We start from the raw sequence: 11,490 nt of genomic DNA, 5'->3' as shown, positions 1-11,490 counted from the left end.
TTATTAGTCTACTATCAACAGTGAACTTCTTCCTAATCTCCAAGAAGAGTTTAACCTGCTCTCACTCTTAACCATCACCACCTCTCTTCCTTTTCGTTCTCCCTCGCGTGTTCACGTTATAAAAATGATAACCGCGTGTGTGCGAGGGTTCAACTTTAGGTCAGCGGCTACAGACGGATGCACCAGCGCACGGGTGCACAGTCATGCACGCAGGGTGCCCCAGGGCTACAGCGCCACTTGGAAGTAAACAAGGGTGCGCTCACTCTGCATTTGGAGTCAATATTTGTGTCCTGCAATAGCTTCATGTCCGTCAAGTGTGTCAGTAAAGTTAAGCGTGCGGCAGTGCGTGTGTTGGGGTGGAGTGGTGGGCGGTCCGGGTGCGTTCGCGCGTGTTTACGTGTGCGCGCCAGGGCCAATCTGTCAGTGGTGAGACAGTCTGGCTGCTGCTTTTACAATGACTCATTACACGCATGGATCTGTCTATTCTGGCACACTGCGTGTTTTCATTTAAGAGGTCAACCCGGTGTGAAGGAGCTGCAGCAACTGAAACAGTCATTCAGCTGGAGTGGATTGATTGTATATTTGGGCTACACAGTAGAGCTTGAAAAATTCAAAACTACCCATCGTAGAATGCTGGGAGCATTTTTCTTTTGCTATGCAGTAATATGAAAAGTGAAAAATAATAAAATAGCCATCTTCTAAAGCAGTGGTTCTCAAATGGGGGTACGCATACCCCTGGGGGCACTTGAAGGAACTTCAGGGGGTACGTGAAATTTGAAATAAAATAAATAAACATGCAAAAATTCTTTCAAAATAATTATTGAATTAATTAAATCTTTCAGGAAAATATTTTCAGTAGCGTATTCAATTTCATTATTAAAAAAAAAAACAGATTCTCCCCCAAATGAGAATGATTCGACCCAAATTGTCACATGCCACCTCTGTTACCTGTCAATCGCTTGAATACGCAAACAAGTCGTGGAGTCGTGGTTGAAGCGCAAGTCTTACGAACAAAACGGAGGCACAAGTGTAAAAGAAGGCCAAACCAGAGTCAGATAAATTCCGATTGTATGTTGAAGATTACATTTTATTTGGATTTAAACCCACAAGTTGCAACAAACCCACTGTGGCATTGTTTTTTTTTCTGTGGGGAGAAACTTGTTAACAGTTGCATGAAGCCAGCGCATCTACAGTGCCATCTTAAGACAAAAAATTTATGTCACGTTGGTAACAAGAGGAAACTCTGAATTCAGATCATCTCAAGATGTGGAAGCTTCTTATGTGGTGTCTTAGCGCAAGGCTAGAGCCAAGAAGTTATTCACTATCCAAAGGAGGACACTTTGTTTCTAAAGTTTAATAAATCAGACACTAGATGTTTAAAGACTATTTTATTTATATATTTTTAACCCAAAAATGTTTTGCGGTGATTCAGGGGTACTTGCCTGAAAAAAATATTTCACAGGGGGTACATCACTGAAAAAAGGTTGAGAACCACTATTCTAAAGCACTTAACCTTATGATTTTCACAGATGATTTTGAGCCTCTGCCCGCCAAATTTGCGTGAGGGGTGCAGCAAACTCTGGACTAGTCAGCAGCCAATCACAGGGCACATATAGACGACTCACATTCACACGTTTAGAGCAGAATGGGATATTTATTTTACAAATGGCCATGTGAAAAACTCGAATGCTTGCCGAGGGCCAAGCCAACATGCTAATCTGAACTTTATCTATATATCTATATTATTTTTAATGGAACCTTAAGTTACGAGTGACCCTTTTTATGAACTATTAAAGTCACGCACAAAATCTCTGTAGAAAATCTGCCGCTAGTGTTTTGATATGTGAACCGCCTCTGTAGGGATGAGCTGACGGAACAATGCTGTGCTTTTCGCGCTTTAACCATCATTGGGCTTAAGCAAAACTCTTTGTGAGTGTTGTGGTTTTTTTTAACTCTTAATTAGACCAGTATGACTTCCAGGTTACCAGGTTACTGTTGGATGTAAACGGACCAAAAATTTCCGCATAAAACTGGGGCGGCATGGCACAATGGTAGCATGGTTGTCTCACCACCTAGAGGTTGCGGATTCAAACCCCAGCCATGCCGAAGTGTCCTTGAGGCAAGATAATGAAACCTCAGTCGCTCCCAATGCCGCATCATCAGTGTGAACGACAAGTCCGTGTCAAAAGAGTTTGCTTGCTTTTTACCATTGTGGTAGGTCTTGCATTAAGCAAGCTAAGCATCTTCACTTCTTTGGAATAATTGTCCTAAATTAAACAGTAGAAAGTCATGTAGCTGAAGTGAAGTCTGGAGTGAACTTTAAATGTAAAGGTGTTCCATTTGTTGAAGCTAGAGTCATAAGAAAGCCATAAAAAATGATGCAGAATCTACACTTTGAGTTAAATACCTAAAAAACATATATATATATAGATATATATATATATCTATATATATATATAAAATATATATTTTCTATGTCATTCCTCACAAAGCTGGCACGCTTCTGATGTGCTGGTTTGAACGCAGGGGTCAATGTGCGTTCATGGCCTAGATTTCCTGGTTGAAGAGTTCAGCTCAGGGAAATTTGATGTACTCACTTAGAGGAAGAATCTTGGCTCATTAGCTCTGCACCTGTACTACCCAACATTCTTCTTGTCTCAAAGTTGGCTTCTCTTTAGATGGGAGTGTAACACACCCTACAAAAATCATCCCTCGAGGGTGATATCTGTCATTTTGCTGTCCCTCATAATAGTTTCTTGAATGGCAAGTTGCTGTATTTTTTTTCAAACAACACGCATCAGCAAATCTGTTATGCTCTCACTGATGGCAATTATTTTTAACCAGTCTGTACATTTTAATAACCGATGGACTAAAAACAACCATAAACAAAATCCTTCATGACATTCCTGTGCTGCATGTGCTTGTTCAAGCAACGTGCACCAATGTTCATGTTGGAATTATTGAGGGCCAAAGGTCCATGAGGTGGAGTGGGTTTCCACCTGCTTGTGTTGTATGCCCAGATTTTCTCAACACAATGCGAACGTGTGAAACAGGATTCTGCAGTTAAGGTGCGATACAGAAGGAGAGCAAAGGAGGGGTGAAGGGAAGTTCAAGTTGGGAAAGAGAATAAATTATGTTGTGTTTACAGCTTCACATTTCAACATGCCACTTTGCAAACTAACGCTGATATATAGAGCTGACCCACACCTGAAGAAACCTCGGAAAGTAACAAAACGATCACCCAAATATTATGGACACTAAGCCGTTTCTCTATCGTGAGTCATGTTATGTCATGTTAAAAAATAATGCCAATTTCATTTTGATGAGCGAAAAATACACAATGTGTTTGTGAAAAATGGACCATCTTAAAATCACACACATGCTACATTCCAAAAACCGTAACTTAATTACTACTACTGTTACTGTCATCACAAGTACTTTATATTAATATATAGTTAATAGTTTGCACAATAGAGTGGTGAGGTTTCATTTTTAACATTTGAGATCTGCACAATACATGTTCCCCAAATCACATTATATCTTATTATACTATTTTTAAAACTCAATTCAGCTTTTTTTTTTTTTTTTTTTAATAAAAACAACAACATACAAAAAAAAACTACTTGTAATGCAAGGGTGCCCAATTCCCGTCCTCGAGAGCCCTTATCCAGCCTGTTTTATACGTTCTCCCCCTTTCCATCACGCCTGATTGAAATGATCAGGATCGTTATCAGGCATCTTAGAGCTTACGAATGAGCTGATCAATGGAATTAGGTGTGTTGGAAGAGGGAGACGTCAAGAATAGGCAGGATAGGGGCCCCCGAGGATAGGTTTGGGTTAAAGAAAGAAAAAGAAAAATATGCAGAAAATATTCATGTTGTTTGGAGTCTTTTGATGGTGCATGCTTATGATTCAAGCTGAAATTCAAATGTTCCTGATAAGATCAACATGATCCTGAAAAAAATATACAGAATGTTATTGAGAGGTGTCACCTTTGGTAACAGTTGGCACCTTTGGTTATGTTACACAGAAATGTTATGTCTGTTTTAACCACAAAACCAAATTATTATTATCTTTTTAAATAATTAGTTTGGAAATTAAAAAGCTGATTTTATTGGGAGCATAATGATGACCACATCTGCAACTACAGTATAATGAATTATTGGTTCACACTGTTCAGTCTTGTTAATAATAAAGTTACCGCATTAGTTCAACACATTGATACTGTGGTAATAACGTGATTATCCAAACGCTATCGCACAGTGCAAACATGCAGGGAATTGATAGTCCACCTATTTCATGCCAAGTAATGTGGAACGCATTTATCTCACGTATTAGTTTGTAGTGGCTGAGATTCAAACAACAGTTAACATGCCCGGGTGGCGGAAAACTGTCCTGAACTGAAACGATGACATAAATGTGTTGTATTTGTACAACCTACACACACCTACTACAATATACCAAAAAAGTACTGGCAGAGGGACTGTAGATTTTGTGTGATTGGTGGCTTATCTACAATAGCCAACCACGTCCAGTAAGTAAAGATGTCAACAAATCTGGGGAAGAACAAAGGTTCGTTTCTTACATCACACGTTTAGTCCCTGCCACAATCACTCTATGGCAAGCGAGGATAGACATATGACGAGCGTCAAAGAGCCATTTTAACCTGTTTCAAAAAAGGAACAAGGTGAGCAACAAACCCTTTGGGTATTTAAAATAAAAATTTATTTTCCTTTTCTTATTTGCTTTTGCATAGAAGGGCTTTCTCAGGACACTGAATTGATCACATTAACTGCTCTTATTGTCCTAGAAGACATTTCGCCTCTTATCTAAGCAGGCTTCACAAGTACATGCACAAAGGTGAGATAAAAACAACTCTATCATGGGTGTTTATATAGAAAGCCAAGTATTTATCCTCTAAATTAGTGGCACTCCCCAAACAGGAATAGTTTCATCCTCTTGTAATGCAGAGCAACAGTCAATAATATAAACTGCAAAGACATTTCCCATCTTACGAGTGAACAGACAATCGCATAGGTCGAGGGAGGCCCCAAAAAACAGGCATTACCGCAGCTGGTCATTTGTAAAAAGTACATCTTGTTCGAAAAGGAACAATAGCAAGGATGAATGAAGAAAAGAGTAATTGATATAACAACACTGTCATTTCATATGCATCAGGGCTACTGTATTTGAGAAACTCACACAGAAGGATAAACATCAAACCTGGAATCACCCTGAGACAAAGGCCAGTACACCACAAAGACCGGACACACCATACTCAGAAAATCAATCAGGTGGATGCTGTCCAGTGCAGTGAGGAATGCATTTCTGTATATATGAGGGAAACCAAGAGGCTGCAGAACAGGCGTGTGTCACAGAATTGACAGGATAACTCTTCATGTCAAGACTCAGCTGCCTACCTGCACCTGAAAGAGAATAAGCACTCTTTTGGAAACAGTAACGGGAACGCATTAATGAAAGAAAGATTAAATAACGAGACAATTAACAGAAGTCATTCTTAAGATACAATTAAATTGCTACAGGTGTTTGGCATGTAACAAACCTGCTCTGCCTTACAAAGTAATTGGTGACAGGTTTGCGAAAGAGATAACCAAGCCATTAGAACAGCTTTGGCACGTGAAGAACAAACAACCAACATTAAAAGACAAAGCTTTTGGAATTTATAAAGTGGGGGAAAAAACGGAACAAGAACTACAGAAGCAATTACTGATGCCCATCAAATCAACAAATACCAGTGCACGGAGCGCATCATACTTGGTGGCTCACCACATTGTCAAGGCTTGTTCAAAAGAAACAAGTGGACTGCTGATATACTGCTCATCTAACACACTACATCAGGCAGGATCGGCCCTAGCCAATGTGGCTCCTTAGGCGAGATTTTTGGGTGCCCCCCTCCATCGACAATTTACATACGGTACACTTACAAGAGACGTTTACTTACGTTAATAAGATAACATAACATGATTTCAAATATTAAACATTTTCTTCATTTCATGGCAGTTTTGTGACTTGCGAGTGACTTGCTGCTGTGACTTGTAACTGCACAAACCAAAAGGAGCAACAACCTCAATTTTCTTTCTTCCAATTTTCCTGCTCTCTTTTCCTTCCCTGTGCTCTGAATAGCTTTGGTAATTTTGACATGTTCAAAAAGTTCTCTGGGGTCAAGTTGATAAATTTGCTCGGTTTACCATTGAGGACAATGAATAAATCATCCAGGCTAAATATGCCATGCTGAAATGTCACTGTACTTAAAATATATAATAATATTAGTTATTCCTTCAAATACCACAGCCGTAACACCTCTTCTCATTTTATTTGCCAGTGGGTTGGCATAGCAGCTAGGCGGCAGCATTGAATTTTGAGCAAAGCTGCGGGTCACCATGGTCTAAAAAGAATTGTATACAGTTGATGAGGCAATAGATTCAATACGTTCAATATATTGATGAGCGTGTGTCTGAGGATGATTGATCTGACGGCGAAGAGGATCCATGTAATCTGTATGTAAACAGATGACTTAAATGTAAAATTGGGAGACTAGTTATTGGGAAGCATGTGGGAGATAGGGTTGAAATTCATGAGTCTCCTATGAAGATTGGAAAAGTTGGCAAGTATGACAATTTTTTTTTTTTTATATATGTATAAAGCCTTTTGGCGCCCTCGCCAGCATGGTTTGCCTCTGCTCAGGGCCATCCCTGACGACAGGCATGTTCTACTTCAGTCCTCGAGGGCCCCTATCCAGCACGTTTTAGATGTCTCCCTTTTCAAAAATGTTTTCATAGTACATGAAAAATAATGAATTTATCAAATTCTGGACAAAATATCAACTTTTTACTGCTGCAAATGGCAAACATATGTGATGCATCTCTTAACCATTTTCAGAATTTCATTTGTAGCAAAGGATGAACGAGGGAAGTTTGTGGTAAAAGCTTTCTTGAGTTCCATGCTCGTTGCTGGGTCTACTCAAATTAATAAGAGCTCTCATTCACTCAGCCGTCGCACTGAGTTACTGCCACCGACGGCTCATAATAATCACTCTCTGGCATCTGAAGCTCTCCAGCGGCTGCCCCAAGCCACCACCCCCGAGGCAATGGTCACGACCGCTTTTTTACAGGGTTGAGAGGGGTAGCAGCTGCCATCTTTACCAAATGCCTTTACACCACATGTGCTACCCCTGTTGGCAATGAATCTAAATTCAAAATCCTTAAATTGTATAACACTCCCACTCCGAACACCATCTTCTTCCAAGAAGAAATGGTTGAGTCCTACCAGAAACCACAAATTAAGGAAAAAAATCAAATGCATTTTAACTAGACCATTGCTGGCAGACCACAAACAGTCAGGTAAGCAATATTTTAAAGTTGTGGTTGCTCTAGTCTACAGGTGTCAAGCGGTTGGTCGCCAAGGGCTACCATTCTCTGTTTTATATGTTTCCCTTCTCCAACACTGATTCGAACTATCAGCCCCCCAGCAAGCTCTGCAGGAGCCTGATAACAATCATGATCATGGACATTGAATATAAAAAGTCCATACACCCCTTGTCAAATGCCAGGTTTATGTAAAATAAAAAAGGAGACCAAGATAAATAATTAAAAAAAAATCCCATCATGAATGTGACCTACTCGCTGTAACAACTCAATTAAGGGATCAGTATGAGGGTGTGCACACTTGTGCCACCACATCATCAAAGTATCGTATGCATTTCCCATCTGTCAAATAAATATACGAATATATAAATATATACATCTATAATTTTTATTTATTAATTTTCAATTGAGTTATGCAACTTCCATATAAGTCACATTGGTGGAAAAAGTTTTGAAATGATATACCTTGCTCAAAATATCACAAAAACCTGGCGATTTCAAAAGAGGTGTTGAATTTTTGTATTAACTGCAGCAGTTTTGCAGAATGACTAAAATATATAATTGCATAATTAATTGGGTTGGATGTATTAATCCATCCATCCATTTTGATGAAATCAGCACTTGGAGGAAAAGGTTTAGAAAACAGAAATAAATACCATAAAGATTTATTTTGTGGAGATTTTTATATCACACTATGACATATCCACATTTTACACAGCTCTATCAAACACCAGAAGAGTGGAAATTTGTGGTGACAGAGGAGCCTGGTTTTAGTTACTTCTTTAGATTATTAACTAAGTGATGAACAGCAGGATCATGTTGTTGATCTTTTTATTGACTTGCATGTCGACTGTCGCGACTTGGGGTGGTCCACAGTCACATAACTCTGACACTGAATTTGATAATATTCACCCATTGTCCCACAAAACATTGAAGTGTTAAGATCAAGTGAGGACTCCATCTGACAGATGACACAAGATCCTTTCACATTGTTTTACTGTCAAATTGGTGCATCAGCGGCGCAACGATAGAGCCCGCATTAATTCGCTTGTGCGTTTCCGACAACACTCTCTGAAGTGGAAAATTCACAGGTCGACTCAACCGGTAATCCTTTACCACCGCTAGCGGACCAACCATGCATTAAAGCACACACAGGCAGTAACAATCACACCAATCGACTGCAGTGTAAGCAGGCATGTTTGTAGCTTGTATCAACAACCCCCTCCCACTCCCAGCTTCTGTGCTGCTGACCTGCTAGTGACCCTGACACTTCAGTGAACTCTCAACCAAGTTCATCCTCTCTCCCTCTGAGCAGCACAAACTCCTCAGACCAGTGATACAGCTGCATGGTCTGCTCACTGTTCTCGGATTGTATGGAGAATTCCGCCCTCTGCATCAGTGTGTACAAAATTGTGGTAATGAAATAAAAATCTGATGAACAAACTATCTTATACTACTTCTACAATATTCAATTTAGATGGATGTTAAAGCTAAAATTCTATTCACCCTGATTAGTGCATCAGATCATTTATACAATCTTTCAATTGTGATTGCTTTTGAAAAAGCACGCAGGCCAACTGAAATTCAAGATAGCTCTCCACTTCTTAGAACCTGACATCGTAGGACATGTATGTGGGATTTTTAAAAACAGAAGCTCACCACATTAATCAATTTAAATCATCTTGATGTCTCAATGAGGGCTTTGACTATCGGAAAGCTACATTTCAACAACAATAAACGATTTCCAATAGTTTCTTTCCACCATTGTTCGCAAAAGATGATGAAAAATATACTGCAGATAGACCAAGACAAAAAGTTCGAAATGTAGATTTTTTTTTTTTGAATGAAGAGTTCAAAGAGTCAAACACAATGCTCACTAATGCATTGTTCCAGCTTGAGTCATCACTGGCAGCAACAGTGAGTTGGTTCCATTTGTCGTTTAATTCAATAGCTCCATGACAACGTTGGCCTTCTTGTCGTTTTGATTAATTTTAGATTGCCCTAAACCTCACAAAATTTCAGTGGCAGATTTTGTTGCAGGTAAGACTGAACTGTTAGTATTTGCACCTGCCATGCCATTACGACTTGGTGACAATGTGCTGCAATAGGTGGAAGTGTTGCCAGAAGACTTTCACTGGGTTCTATTTTCATGCCCAGTGCAAATCTAGTGCGAAGCTCTGATATTTTTGTCGTTAGAAAGGGGCGATTGCAACGTTTTGGGAGTGAACACGGCTGACTTACTTACCGCATAATGGAAGCTGCTCCTCTCATTCCCTTTAAAGTATAGAGGAGTACAGTCTTCGATATTACGGAACCAGAAATAGACTCACTGAGTCCATGCATAAGATCGAAGTGCACCAAGTACGTTTATAAGGAACTGCAAGCAGAACACCACGGGTGGATGATGTGAAGTTGGCCAGGGCGATCACAGATCACTGCTGTGGAGTGGGCACGTAAAGAGCATCTTATAACCTAATCGGCCGTGTCTGTATGTGACAACATCCCCAATGCTAAGTCCATGTTCATGAATTATTTTCACTAGTGACTACTTGCTCATCTTGATGAAGGCTGTAATGACAATCCCATGAAGATGGAGGAAGGGGTTTCCCAATCTTTGGAATGTCAATGAGTTCATGCTCCACTCTTGGGTTTTATGATTTGATGTTAGTCCCATGTTCAATCATGCCCACGAATTGAGGAAGGCTGGGTGGAATGGTCTTTTCAAAACATCTCTCACGGAAGGTTCACGCAAAGGAAATGAGTCTCTCAAGATCTTTGCTGCTTTGTCAAGAATCACAGCATCACTGTACAGAGGCGCAGCTTACACCAGCTGTGTGTGATGTACAAGTTTATAGCTTGAGGTGCAAATCAGAGGTACATTCCCAAGATGAGGTCAAGGGGAGTGTGAAGCTGCTGGTTCAACATGAGGTCGCGTCCTGTTTTTCTACTAAACATTTATACTGAGAAGTTTACCGTAAAATAGATCCAACCACAACGATGGCCAATTTGTTTGAAAAAGAAATATCCGTCATAGCAAGATCAACTTAAAAATGTTCCACAAGAACTATAGCCTCTTCCAGATGAAACGGGATGAGAAAATTAATAAAACTAAGACAAATGTTTTTTTTTTTTTTTTGTATTTCTTAAAATTAGTTATTGTTTTGTCTTTTGTCTTTGTCTGACAGGAATCAAAGGCTGAGCATTAGATGGTCCAGGACCAGGTCAGGGATGGGCAACTGGTGATGCAGCCCATGCCCATGCTCATTGTAGCTGTCAATGAAAATTAAAATAAAATTATAAAAAAAAAATAAAGTTTACTATAGCAGAGCAGTTTTAAGTTGTAGTAACAGTGTTCACCACCAGATGGCAGAAATTGCTTAAGGATGCACCCAATCCCAAGACTGTACTTTTCCACCAGTGAAGAAGAGAGAGCGGGTCTGGCAAGAAGCCGGACCAAATTAGGTCAAGAAAATTATGTCTTTAAATTAAAATAGGAAGAAGTTTTTATGTTCACCAAATTGAAACACAAACCCATCTGCCGCGCTCGTATAAGGACATTATCAGCCTCGAAAGATTTCAAAGTCGACACTACAACACTGTTGTAAAACTTACACAAACCTTTTTTTTTCTTACACAAGTACTGTTGACAGTTCATCTGAAGTGCATGAGGAGTTACGGAATTTGAGTTCTTCAAATCAATGACATGCTCAATGCTTAATGGCGTTTCAAATGAGTATGCCGGCTAAATTTGCACGCGGCTGTTGTGACGATGACTGGCGCACTTGCAATTCAGAGACAAACGTTACTGTCCCTATACTGCAGTGTGTTACACTGGTGAGTTAGTCAGCCTATTAATTTGCACATTTTGATTGATACACAAGACAAATATACAGTAGTGTAATTAAAAACTTTGGGTGAGTTGATTCTGTCAAAACGTGCACAAAAAGTATTCTTGTACTATTAATTATAATGAAAGTTATTTTTGTTTTCTGCAAACCAACCAGCAAAATAAAGAGGTCATAACTTCCCTCTCCCCTCATTTACTTTAAGATCTCAAATAGCGTGCGCCAGATTGCATGTTCAATCTAACAGATTGCAAAAGACT

Source organism: Idiotropiscis lumnitzeri, chromosome 20 (assembly GCF_059441095.1).
Source record: "Idiotropiscis lumnitzeri isolate Australia: NSW breed Sydney's pygmy pipehorse chromosome 20, RoL_Ilum_1.0, whole genome shotgun sequence".
NCBI lineage: Eukaryota > Metazoa > Chordata > Actinopteri > Syngnathiformes > Syngnathidae > Idiotropiscis > Idiotropiscis lumnitzeri.
The sequence above is the reverse complement of the archived record's forward strand: the minus strand, read 5'-3'. Positions refer to the sequence as shown.